Source organism: Schistocerca americana, chromosome 3 (assembly GCF_021461395.2).
Source record: "Schistocerca americana isolate TAMUIC-IGC-003095 chromosome 3, iqSchAmer2.1, whole genome shotgun sequence".
In the NCBI taxonomy this organism is placed as follows: Eukaryota; Metazoa; Arthropoda; class Insecta; order Orthoptera; family Acrididae; genus Schistocerca; species Schistocerca americana.
In genome coordinates, this window is record NC_060121.1 from 811285417 (window position 1) to 811296867 (window position 11451).

General features: G+C 45.5%; 1 non-coding gene across 1 annotated transcript; it reads left to right on the forward strand.

Annotated features, from left to right (window-relative positions):
• The first annotated feature begins 11058 nt into the window (after positions 1-11058).
• Trnat-ugu lies at positions 11059-11132 on the forward strand. Its single transcript has one exon. It is a non-coding gene; the product is annotated as a tRNA-Thr (tRNA).
• Positions 11133-11451: the final 319 nt, after the last annotated feature.

The following is an 11451-nucleotide window of genomic DNA, read 5'->3' on the forward strand; positions in this document are numbered from 1 at the left end:
ACTACTGTACGTGATTGCCGACAGCAGTGGTCACGAGAATGTACGGTCGCAAGAAGACCGGCTTCCGGACGGCTCTGTGGTGCTGCTACCCAGAGCGAAGACCATCGTGTTCGGTGAATGACTCTGATGCATCGTACTGCATCTGCAACAGCAATTTGAGCAGCAGTTGGCACCACAGTGACACCACAAACTGTTACAAATCGGTCACTTCGGTCCGTTCACGTACGCCTCCATGGTGTACGCCTCGGCCGCAGATTCGTCTGGACCTTTTGCATGGCCCTAAGGATTCCGTTGACCCCACCGCTGTCCGCTGTCACTTCCTCTCAATTCTTGACGTGTTCTGGGGCTCTGAAGCGGGTTACACCGACGGCTCAATGGCTGATGGTCACGTAGGCTTCGCATATGTTCTTGGAGGACATATTGAGCAGCACTCCTTGCCTGTTGGCAGCAGTGTTTTCACTGCAGAGCAGGCGGACATATCTCGTGCTCTTGAGTACATCCACTCATGCCCTGGTGAGTCATTTCTCCTGTGTACCGACTCATTGAGCAGCCTACAAGCTATCGACCAGTGCTACCGTCGCCACCCTCCGGTAGCGTCCATTCAGGAGTCCATCTATGCCCTGGAACAGTCCCGCCGTTCCGTGGTGTTTGTATGGACCCCAGGACACGTCGGAATCCCCGGCAACGAACTTGCGGACAGGCTGGCCAAACAGGCAACGAGGACACCGCTTCTGGAGATAGGCATCTCCGAAGCTGACCAGCGTTCTGTCTTACACCGCAAGGTTTTACGGCTTTGGGAGACGGAATGGCATAACAGGACGCACCACAAACTGGGTGTCATTAAGGAGACTATGAATGTGTGGAAGTCTTCCATGCAGGCCTCTCGCAGGGAATCAGTTTACCGGCTCCGCATTGGCCATACGTGGCTAACGTATGGTTTACTTACTCCGTCGCGAGGACCCACCTCAGTGTCGCTGTGGCTCCCAAATGACAGTCTTCCACCTCTCGCAGGACTGCCCACTGTTAGCCGCTCTACCGCAGACTTTTAACATTCCCAGCACACTACCTTCGGTGTTGGGTGACAATGCCACCACAGCAGCTTTAGCTTTACGTTTTATCTATGAGAGTGGGTTTTATACTTCTATGTAGGTTTTAGCGCGTGTCCTTTGTCCCTCTGTGTCCTCCACCCTAGTGCTTTTAGGGTGGAGGTTTTAACGTGTTGCAGAGTGGCTGGCTTTCCCTTTTTATTCTCGTGGTTGGCCAGCCACTGTAATCTGCTTTCATGTTTTACTCGCTTCTGTTTCTAGCGTCTCTGTTGTTTTCTTGTCCTCTTTTGTTCCTTTTAGTGTTCGTTGCCTTCCCTTCGTTCTTGTAGCTTTTCCTATTTTTCCATTTTGTGTTATATGTTTCGTCCGTTTTATTCTCACACTTGTGGCATTGTTTTATTACGAACAAGGGACCGATGAACTCGTAGTTCGGTCTCTTCTCCCGTGTTTAAACCAACCAACCAACTAAATCGGTTACTTCAAGGACAGCTCCTAGACAAACACCCTGTAGCGGGTCTTCCACTGACACCAAACCACCTCCTTCCGCCACCTCAGTGGTCTCAAGCAAGAGCTCACTGGAGGGTAGGGTGGAAAAGTCTGTTGTGTCTCTGATGAAAGCTACTTGTACTCGGTGTCAGTGATGACTGTGTGATGGTTAGGAGGCCAGGTGAGGACCTGCAACCAACCTGTCTGCGCACTAGACACACAGGAACCACATTTGAAGTGATGGTCTTCGGTGCTATTTCGTATCACCGCAGGAGCGCTCTCGTAGTTATCCCACGCACCCTCACTGCAAAACTGTGCGTCAGTCTCGTCACTCGCCCTGTTGTATTGCCGTTAATGAACAGTATTCTAGGGGGTACATTCCAACAGCACAATGCTCGCCCTAGTACCGCTGTTGTAACCCACCACGCTCTACAGGGTGTCGACATGTTACCTTGGTCTGCTCGATCACCAGATCTGTCTCCAATCGAGCACATATGGGGCCTCATCGGACGGTAACTCCAGCGTCATCCACAAGTAGCATTAATACTCCCTATACTGATTGACCAAGTGCAACAGACATGGAACTCCGTGCCACAAACTGACACCCACCACCTGTACAACACAATGCATGCACGTTTGCATGCTTACACTCAACAGTCAGCATTTCACATTTCGAATGTCTCATATCGTGCTTACATTAATCGGTGGTCTTGCAACGCTAATCATTTAAATATGTTACTTAGACAAATGTATTCCCGGAATTTCATTGCTCTACTTTAATTATTTACGGTGCAACAATTTTTTTCCGTCTCTGCATATGGTCTTGTTCTCAAACACTCTTTTTTCCGGAACTTTTTAAACCAAATCCCAAAGACAGAATAATTTTTACTATAGTTTTCTGGTTGACTATCTATGCGGAAAATGTTGTGAAATGATCACGAAGTTGGTTGGCTCAAATGGCTCTGAGCACTATGGGACTTAACATCTGAGGTCATTAGCCCCCTAGAACTTAGAACTATTTAAACCTGACTAACCTAAGGACATCACACACATCCATGCCCGAGGCCGGATTCGAGCCTGCGACCGTAGCAGTCGCGCGGCTCCGGACTAAAGCGTCTAGAACCGCTCGGCCACCGCGGCCGGCACAAAGTTGGTATTTCTCTGTATTGCTCATAATGTTGCAGAAATTTCTGTCTTCTAATACATTTATCGATTAAGTCAATGGACTACTTGTTGTGTGCAGTTTGCTTCTATTTGTTTGAACCTCATCCAGTACCGTTCTCTCCTGTTGCAGTTCACATACTGTCAGTTGCAACATATTGCTAGCACCATCCGTCACCTTTTCCATTATTGCTCTCGTACCTTTCTTCTTTTCATCGTCAACAAATTAAATGACATTCTCAGTAATACGTCGCTGGTGCCGAGAAAGGCAGTTTCCAAGATCACTTTTTGTGCTTACACTGCTGGGTAACAACATGCTCTTCTTCGGATTACAACGTGGCTCTGCCTAGTCACGTTCCCAAGCTATCTCCTACTATGGCTGAGTCTACGATTTACTATGTAAACTGGAGGATGCCTTTTCCTCCTTTCCTTTCGAAACATTGTCATGGACGTTTGCCATACATAGCAAATCAGGTGACTACAGTACCTTCCCATCTACAGTACACTACTGTGCAAAACTTAAGGACGAAATTATCTTTCACATAATGTGTCACTTCCATAAAACGTAGTTCAACAAAACTTGGAAGATACACAGAAAGTAATACCGTAGTGAATATAGGAGTAACTGAAAGAAATACGCAAGGAGACGAACAAAAATGACGCATTTATTCGAACGCAATAATTACATTGATGTCACCGCGTTTTTTGATGGTCCCCTGGGAATTACTAAAGGCTGGGAATGCTTCTTAATAGGGTATGTGATCACTTTGGACGGCAGCACATACTTTGCAACGTGCTCCCATACCGGCCACAAGGTTAGTAAGGAGTTTTTGTGCTACGGCGTTCCATTCTACCAAAGCGGTATAGACATGCTGTATGGTCGCCGAAGCATGTGGAGTGATGCGTCTCACCAAACGCATACAACATTTTCTCGATGGGCTATAAGCCGGGACGACGGGAAACTAGATCATTCGCTGAATATCCTCTCGTTCCCAGTCCCCTTCAACAGCACAATTCGATGGCGATTACCCTTTGATTTTAATATATTCAAGCAGCCAGTTTCATGATGAGATGTCTGAAGCTACGTTGTCACCGCATTTGGTAAGTAACTGGCTGTTTGATGATTTAGCAGTTAAGGAAGAAAATCACAATGACGAAATAGTTCCACACTCCTACGCAGTTGTTCCGGTTGGTCCCTCAAACCGTGATTAGGCGAATGCGATTGTGATGATGTTCCCTCATCCTTACTGATAGTGTTTTGTGCTCGTGAATAAATTAAACAAAAGGATTCCAATCTAAAAAAATAAATACATCGAAGTATTTCTCTGGTATTGATAGCGATACGTAATAAGTGAATGGAATGCGTAGGTTGGCGTTGGTGTGGTACCTTTCTTCGAAGCACGTTACAGTTTAATTAAAAAGCATCTGTTATTAAAAGACAATATTGATCCAATTTAAGAAAACTTGCCCACGAAAGGCAAAGGTCCCGAGTTCGAGTCTCGGTCCGCCACACAGTTTTTATCTGCCAGGAAATTTCATATCAGCGCACACTCCGCTGCAGAGTGAAAATCTCATCCTGGAAAGATCCCCCAGGCTGTGTCTAAGCCATGTTCCGCAATATCGTTTCTTCCAGGAGTGCTACTTCTGCAAGGTTCACACGAGAGCTTCTGTGAAGTTTGGAAGGCAGAAGATGAGGTACTGGCAGAAGCGAAGCTGTGAGGACCGGCCTTGAGTCGTGGTTGGGTAGCTCGCTGGTAGAGCACTTACCCGTGAAAGGCAAAGGTCCCTAGTTCGAGTCTCGGTCCGGCACAGAGTTTTCATCTGCCAGGAAGTTTGATATCAGTGCACACGCCGCTGCAGAGTGAAAATCTCATTCTTTAAGAAAACAGTTTTAAGCAGTTAAATGGGTATACCTCCACAGCTTCTTCAGCAGTTACAAAATGCAACGATAATAATTTATGGAAGACACCATACTAAAATTATCACAACACAGAAAATTCTGCTGAGACAATAATGGGATTAAAGCTCAATACAGGAAAAAAAATTTTTTTACATAGCCATAAGTCATCGATATTTATCAACACTAGTAACAAAATTATACTTGTCCATCACTGTGCTCTGACTAAATACAGTAAACCAACAAGACTGGAGCCACTGCACTCATGAACTTAAGGTAGTCAACTTGCCTCAGGCCAGCCACACCAACAGCTTTAAGAACAGTGACCAAAGTCTGGCTGGATAACAAATAAGGCCACACAGCACTTCTGCACCTGCAACGAGGTACGCTTGGGTTCACAACCCCGAACAGCCGACCATTAACACGTTGGATCATTCGATGGTAGGCGCCGCCGTTGATGATGCAAAGCCAGAAAAACAAATATGTCCAGGTCTCCAGTGGGGGTGGACCCTACGGGTTCGAAACTGTTGGGGGATGAGAACTCGTGTTGTCACTCCGCAGCAGACGGCAGCGCTAGCAGCAGAGGCGCGCTCTTAAGTTCGAATGCACCGCAACAGTGACGGCTTTTGAAGCCGGCACGCCCTGCTCCACCGAAAATAAAAGCTGATGAACCGGGGATGGGGGGGGGGGGGGGTTGCTGAAAGAATCTGCACTTGAGCATCTCATTAGCACTCTTCTCAGAGTAAACAAAAAAAATCCAAATCTTCAACTTCAAATATGTTTGGAAACTATGACCTCCGTACTTTGGCCTAACTTTAATACTACCCAGCTACTGAAGGTCCAGAAGCAATTCATATTACCTCCGACAAGTTTACACAGGACATTACACCTAGATTCTTAGAGTAACAATATTTGTTGAGGTAAATTCCCTTTAAAATATGGTTTAACCTGAAAATTCGTTTAGTCTGGGGGTACCTTGCCGACAGGTTAAACGGTGTTACGAAGCGTAGAATCTGAACAGGCCTCAAAAACCTGTCCAATGGCTCTCCCATAACATTGTCGACACCGCGGCTTACCACGCCATAATTTTTCAGCGAAACCTGGTCCCCTAGTTTCAGTGAGACCGTCCATCTTCCAGCATTATAACGCCGCTCCAACCTTTCATTAGATATGTTTAGATAATTTTGGCTGGTATACAATTATCACAAGTCTGTGCAGTTTCCACCTTACCCGAGAGCAGGCCGTTTCAAGGCCATAAATTGCAATCAGGGAGTTGGTTTTAAAGGCAAACATAAGACTAGAAGGTGTTGTCTCGTGCACTTCGTGTACCGCAGTATTAAAGACACACACACACACACGCACACGCGCGCGCACCAATCTCGACAAAGAACTATCCCTTCTGGTGTGAGTTGAGTTGATTTGGAGGAGGAGACCAAACAGCGAGGTCTTCGGTCTGATCGGATTAGGGAAGGATGGGAAAGGAACCATCCCGGCATTTCCTTGAAGCGATTTAGGGAAATCACGGAAAATCTAAACCAGGATGGCCGGACGTGGGATTGAACCGTGAACCGCGCTGCTGCTACGGTCGCAGGTTCGAATCCTGCCTCGGGCATGGATGTGTGTGATGTCCTCAGGTTAGTTAGGTTTAAGTAATTCTAAGTCTAGGGGACTGATGAACTCAGACGTTAAGTCCCATAGTGGTTAGAGCCATTTGAACCATTTGATTGAACCGTCGTCCTTCAGAATGCGAGTCCAGTGTGTTAACCACTGTGCCACCCCGCTCGACTGGTGTGGTCACTACGATGGCACACAATTAAGGCTGCTTGCAAGTTGTGGTTCACACGTTCCACTGAGGAAGGGTTACGGTAATTTAGTGTAGTAGTGCTGTGTGCCACCCCTACTTCAAAACAAAACTTGAGAAGGCAGTGGATTTAAACGCCACTGCATTTTTGGAAATTAATGCGCGACGAGGGTCAAAGTTCCCAAATAGCTCTTCCAAACAGTTGATTGGCACTTGAGAGGTACCAATGCGAGTAGAGATCAAGCAGCAAAAGTGTGTAAACGCATCTACGCACAAGAAGACGTACTAGTTACCCCCTCTATATCGTGTAAAAGCACCAACGTAATTCACTTATAATTTCTGCATAAACCGCATTAGGCGACAGCGCCCCTTGTCATGTATTAAACGCAGATTTGCTAATACCGCAAATTTTACACCCCGACATAAATGAGCAATTACGTAATCCGTTTATCCATCCCCTTCCAAATGAAATTATCTGTAATCTTCATCCGCGTTTTTAAAATATCCAAATGACCACCCATCAGCGTTTCATTATAACATTTGACGACTAAAGAAACTAAGTCAGTTAGCAGTACGACCTTAACATGTCGTTTCCCGCAGCTCGCACTACACAACACGTTGCCCTTTAAACAGTAGGGCTTAACCGCCTCACCCTTCCTTATCCTTTCTTTAACAGAACGTAACTCAAGATCTACATCTTGCTGTGCCGCAACGTCTTTAAAGAGCAGTGAAAACCCACTAAGAATAGTACAGTTTTGATTACTTAATGCTTCCGATGAGCAATTCTCCAGGAAACCTTCATGAAGTTATTTGTCCCGCTCCAGGTTACACATGTGACTCAAACCATCGACCACAACTCTTTCAATGCAACAAGTATGTCTTACCCTTAATTGGAACGCTGAAATTCGTAGTGTCTGCCTAGCAATTCGCCACGTGTGCTTTGGAGTTTTGCTAGCAACCAGATGAGAGTCTGACTGTCGGTTTTTAAAGAGAAATGGTTGATGTTCCAGATACAGTTCAAACTTCTCGAGGTAGAACAAAACATTTAACATCTCCAGTTCGAGCACGGAATATTTAGCTTCCAATGGAGACAAGCTACGCGAGATATACGTAATAGGCTGTCTTTCTTGCAAAAGGACGGGTACGATACCTGACATGGAGGCCTCAGTGTGAAGAATAAATTCCTGGTTAAAGTCAGCCATGGCCAATATGGGCGCACTCGCTAGGGTTTTCTTCAATACTTCAAAGCCGGTCGTGGAGATGGATCCCACTCGAATTTCCTTCCTCACTTCCGAAGATCATTTAAAGGTGCTGTTATTTGTGCAAAATTAGGAAGAAATTTAGGGAAGAAATTTTTCATCCCAGTGAAATAAGCAACGGCTTTTACATTTTTGGGCAACGGAAAAGAATAAGTAACCTTTGCCCGGATCTGATCAATACTAACAGTTTGATTACGAACAATGTCACCTAAGAATGAAATTTCAGGCTGAACAGATTGAACTTTTGAAGGTTTAACCAGAAACCAGGCCCCCCGCACCTGCTGAAGCGCCTCCCTAACGTGGCCTAGATGATCCTGATAGTTCTTACTGAATATCCCAAAATCATCAAGATAATGATAACCACAATCAAATTTTAGGTCGGAAAGAAATCCAGCCAATTTACTAGACAGCACAGCTGCCCCTGTAGACAATCTGGAGGGCGCTGTGCTGTGCAGTGACCGATCCACTGCAAAGACAATGACTGGCGTAGCTTCCACAGCTAACGGAATTTGATAGTAGACTTTATTTGAGTCAAAGGTAGTAAAGCCCACTGCTCCTTGGAACCATGGGAATCACGAGTGCAATCAGGAAGGGGTGTAGACTGAAGAACTATCTTCTTATTCAGGCCCGATGGTCTCACCCCGTCCATCGGCTAAGGCACCTAAAATATAGGCAAGGAGTCTATGTATTTGGATGGTCTAATAACTCCTCACGTAACGTCTCATTTATAGTCGCCTTTAAATGCCTCATCCCAGGTGAGAACAATCTTTACAGAGGATGTCTTACAGGAATATTGACCATTAATTCAATTTTATAACCTCGCCTAGTCCGTCAATAAGCACATACCCAAATTCTTCACATAAATCCACAATCTGTTCAAATGGCTCTGAGCACTATGGGACGTAACATCTGAGGTCATCAGTCCCCTAGAACTTAGAACTACTTAAACCTAACTAACCTAAGGACATCACACACATCCACGCCCGAGGCAGGATTCGAACCTGCGACCGTAGCTGTCGCGCGGTTCCAGACTGAAGCGCCTAGAACCGCTCGGCCGGCCCACAATCTGTTCCCTCTGTTCAGGTCGTATATATTCAAAATCATAAACCATAACATTGGTAGTGACTGAATTCATAACTCGGTTTTGACGCCCTGACCTTCCATTCACTGCATACTCACAAGTCTTAATGAGTTCCTGGTGTGCAAACTGAAAATGCAACTTTCTCAGAGTCCACTGAGGAGCTAACCCAACCTTACGGATGAAGTCAAAACCTGTAACGGCTGACACAGACAAATTAGGCGCCACCTTAAATGGTAAACTCCCCTTAAAATAACCAGTTCGGATATTAGCTTTAATACTTCCCAGAATCCGCATCTTTGCAGCCAGCTTGCAAGACTCACTCAACCCAGTTTCAGTCAGTTCAATCTGTTGAGATGTTTACTACATTTCCTTCTGTTCTCTTCACGTTTGTTTCTTGCATAAACTTCGCTGTTTTTTTTTAACCTGCCTGCCTTAGTACAGCCTTTCACAGTCCTCAGAAATCTTATTTCACGTGCTTGGTTGGCTTGGTTCAAATGGCTCTGAGCACTATGGGACTTAACTGCTGTGGTCATCAGTCCCCTAGAAGTTAGAACTACTTAAACCTAGCTAACCTAAGGACATCACACACATCCATGCCCGAGGCAGGATTCGAACCTGCGACCCTAGCGGTCGCGCGGTTCCGGACTGTAGCGCCTAGATCCGCTCGGCCACTTCGGCCGGCTCACGTGCTTGGATCTTACTCTCTTGTCATTTGTAAGTGACCCATTCCTCACTTCTGTTGAGCATCAAAGGGATAACTATTTCTTTATAAAGTTTTATAACGTATATCTCGTGTCTTGTTTCTGAAGTACCTGCTTTTTTCCTCATATGTTTTCATACTTAGCTATTTTCCTGTCTGTATCTTTGTCATTATCGTATGTGATATCATAGCCCAGATAACTGAAATGGCTGGCCTTCCTACTAATGTATTACTTGCCACAATTTTTGACATGGGGTTCCATCCTTCAAAAACCATTGTTTTCGTTTACTTTGTCGATACAATCACATAATAGTCTTCAGCTATTTTGCTTAGAAGGTAAATTTTTTCATGCAGGTCGTTCTCAAAATCTGTTAAAATTGTCACATCATGTGCATATAACACACAGTTCTGAGTAGTCTCTTTCTGTCAAATACCTGCATGAAACTTGGTTTTCCATTTAAGCAGTTAATCGTGTATTACCTCTGACAAAAAAGTGTATCACCCAGAAGAGGGCGAAACTCGCGGGTTGAGTAGGTATTTCATATTATTTTAGTGATTACAAAATCAAGTCAAATTTTCAAAGAGCTTAGCAGCCCCTGGGAAGGAGTATATCGGTTGTTCACGTGCTATTGCCGTGAGCCCCTAAGGCAAGTGGTTGAGGGACTGTGGTACAACGACGACAACATGTTGGAGGTCCACGTCATCATAGAACGTGGAGGTTAGGTCGGAGGCCTACACATTCTGTAAAGCAGGGTAGGCGGCATCTGCGGCATACAATGACTGTAGCGTGCTATGCTGGTCCAGACGTCATTGTTTCGGAAGTCGTCGTTTAGCACATATTGTTAAACATGGGGCTCCGCAGTTGACGACTCTTACGTGTTCGCCTATTTACCGAACGACATCGTGTGTCGACATGCTGCCGTCGAGATTCGACCGTGGATCAAAGGAAACGTGATCCCTGGTCGGATGAATCACGATTCTTTTTACAACATGTCGATAATGATGCCTGGATTCCAGTCGTCGAGGCGAACTGCTGCCAGAAACATGCAGGAGGGAGCAGTATTATGGTTTGGGCGACATTCACTTGGATTTTCGTGGGATCTGTGGTAGTAATGAAAGGCGCAATAACAGCTGTGGACTACGTGAAAATTCCTTCATGCTTGACGCCTTCCCCGTCGGCTATTGCATCTTCGAGCAGCAAATCTGTCCGTGTCACAAAGCCAGATTCGTGGTCTGAGGACCTTGATAGTGAATTGACGTTGATGGTTAAATGCATTTCAACTTGCAGAATTCTATATATACGAAGACAGTAACTTGTTCTCGAAAGAACAGTTACTGTTGATGACCGTGCAGCTTTTCCCTGGAATAAATGATGACTAACTGACAACCTCAGCTGCCGACAGGTGTTGTTGTTATACCTCGATGTGGACAGCTGACCTTCGTCTGTGCGAATGCGCAAAGGTTGCCCAAACTCTTACGGGAATCGCCAAAGCGTGCGCGAGTAATGAGTGGGTGGGCAAATGTCTATAAGGTACAATACATATGTGGAATTGTGGACAGTTGGGAATGTGAGTCTCACGGGAAGCGTGCAATGGATAAGTCCCTGCAGTAGCGCTATTCATCTGTGTCCTCGGTGGCTCAGATGGATAGAGCGTCTGCCATGTAAGCAGGAGATCCCGGGTTCGAGTCCCGGTCGGGGCACACATTTTCAGCTGTCCACATCGAGGTATAACAACAACACCTGTCGGCAGCTGAGGTTGTCAGTTAGTCATCATTTATTGCAGAATTCTGTTTACGACATTGCTGCTTGTCATTCAGATCTACAATGCACATTGCTACTTGGTTTATAAGAATTAACAGAACCTCTGTTCCATTGTCGGCACTAGATATTCAGGTAACTTATATAAAGATTAGCTGGTTGGAGAGGAGAACGTATGGGTTTCTGCAAAAACTACTTACGAAACCCCTGCACGGACTGTTCTGTACCCCCAGCCACTTTTCTGAAATACTTCTTTACTCC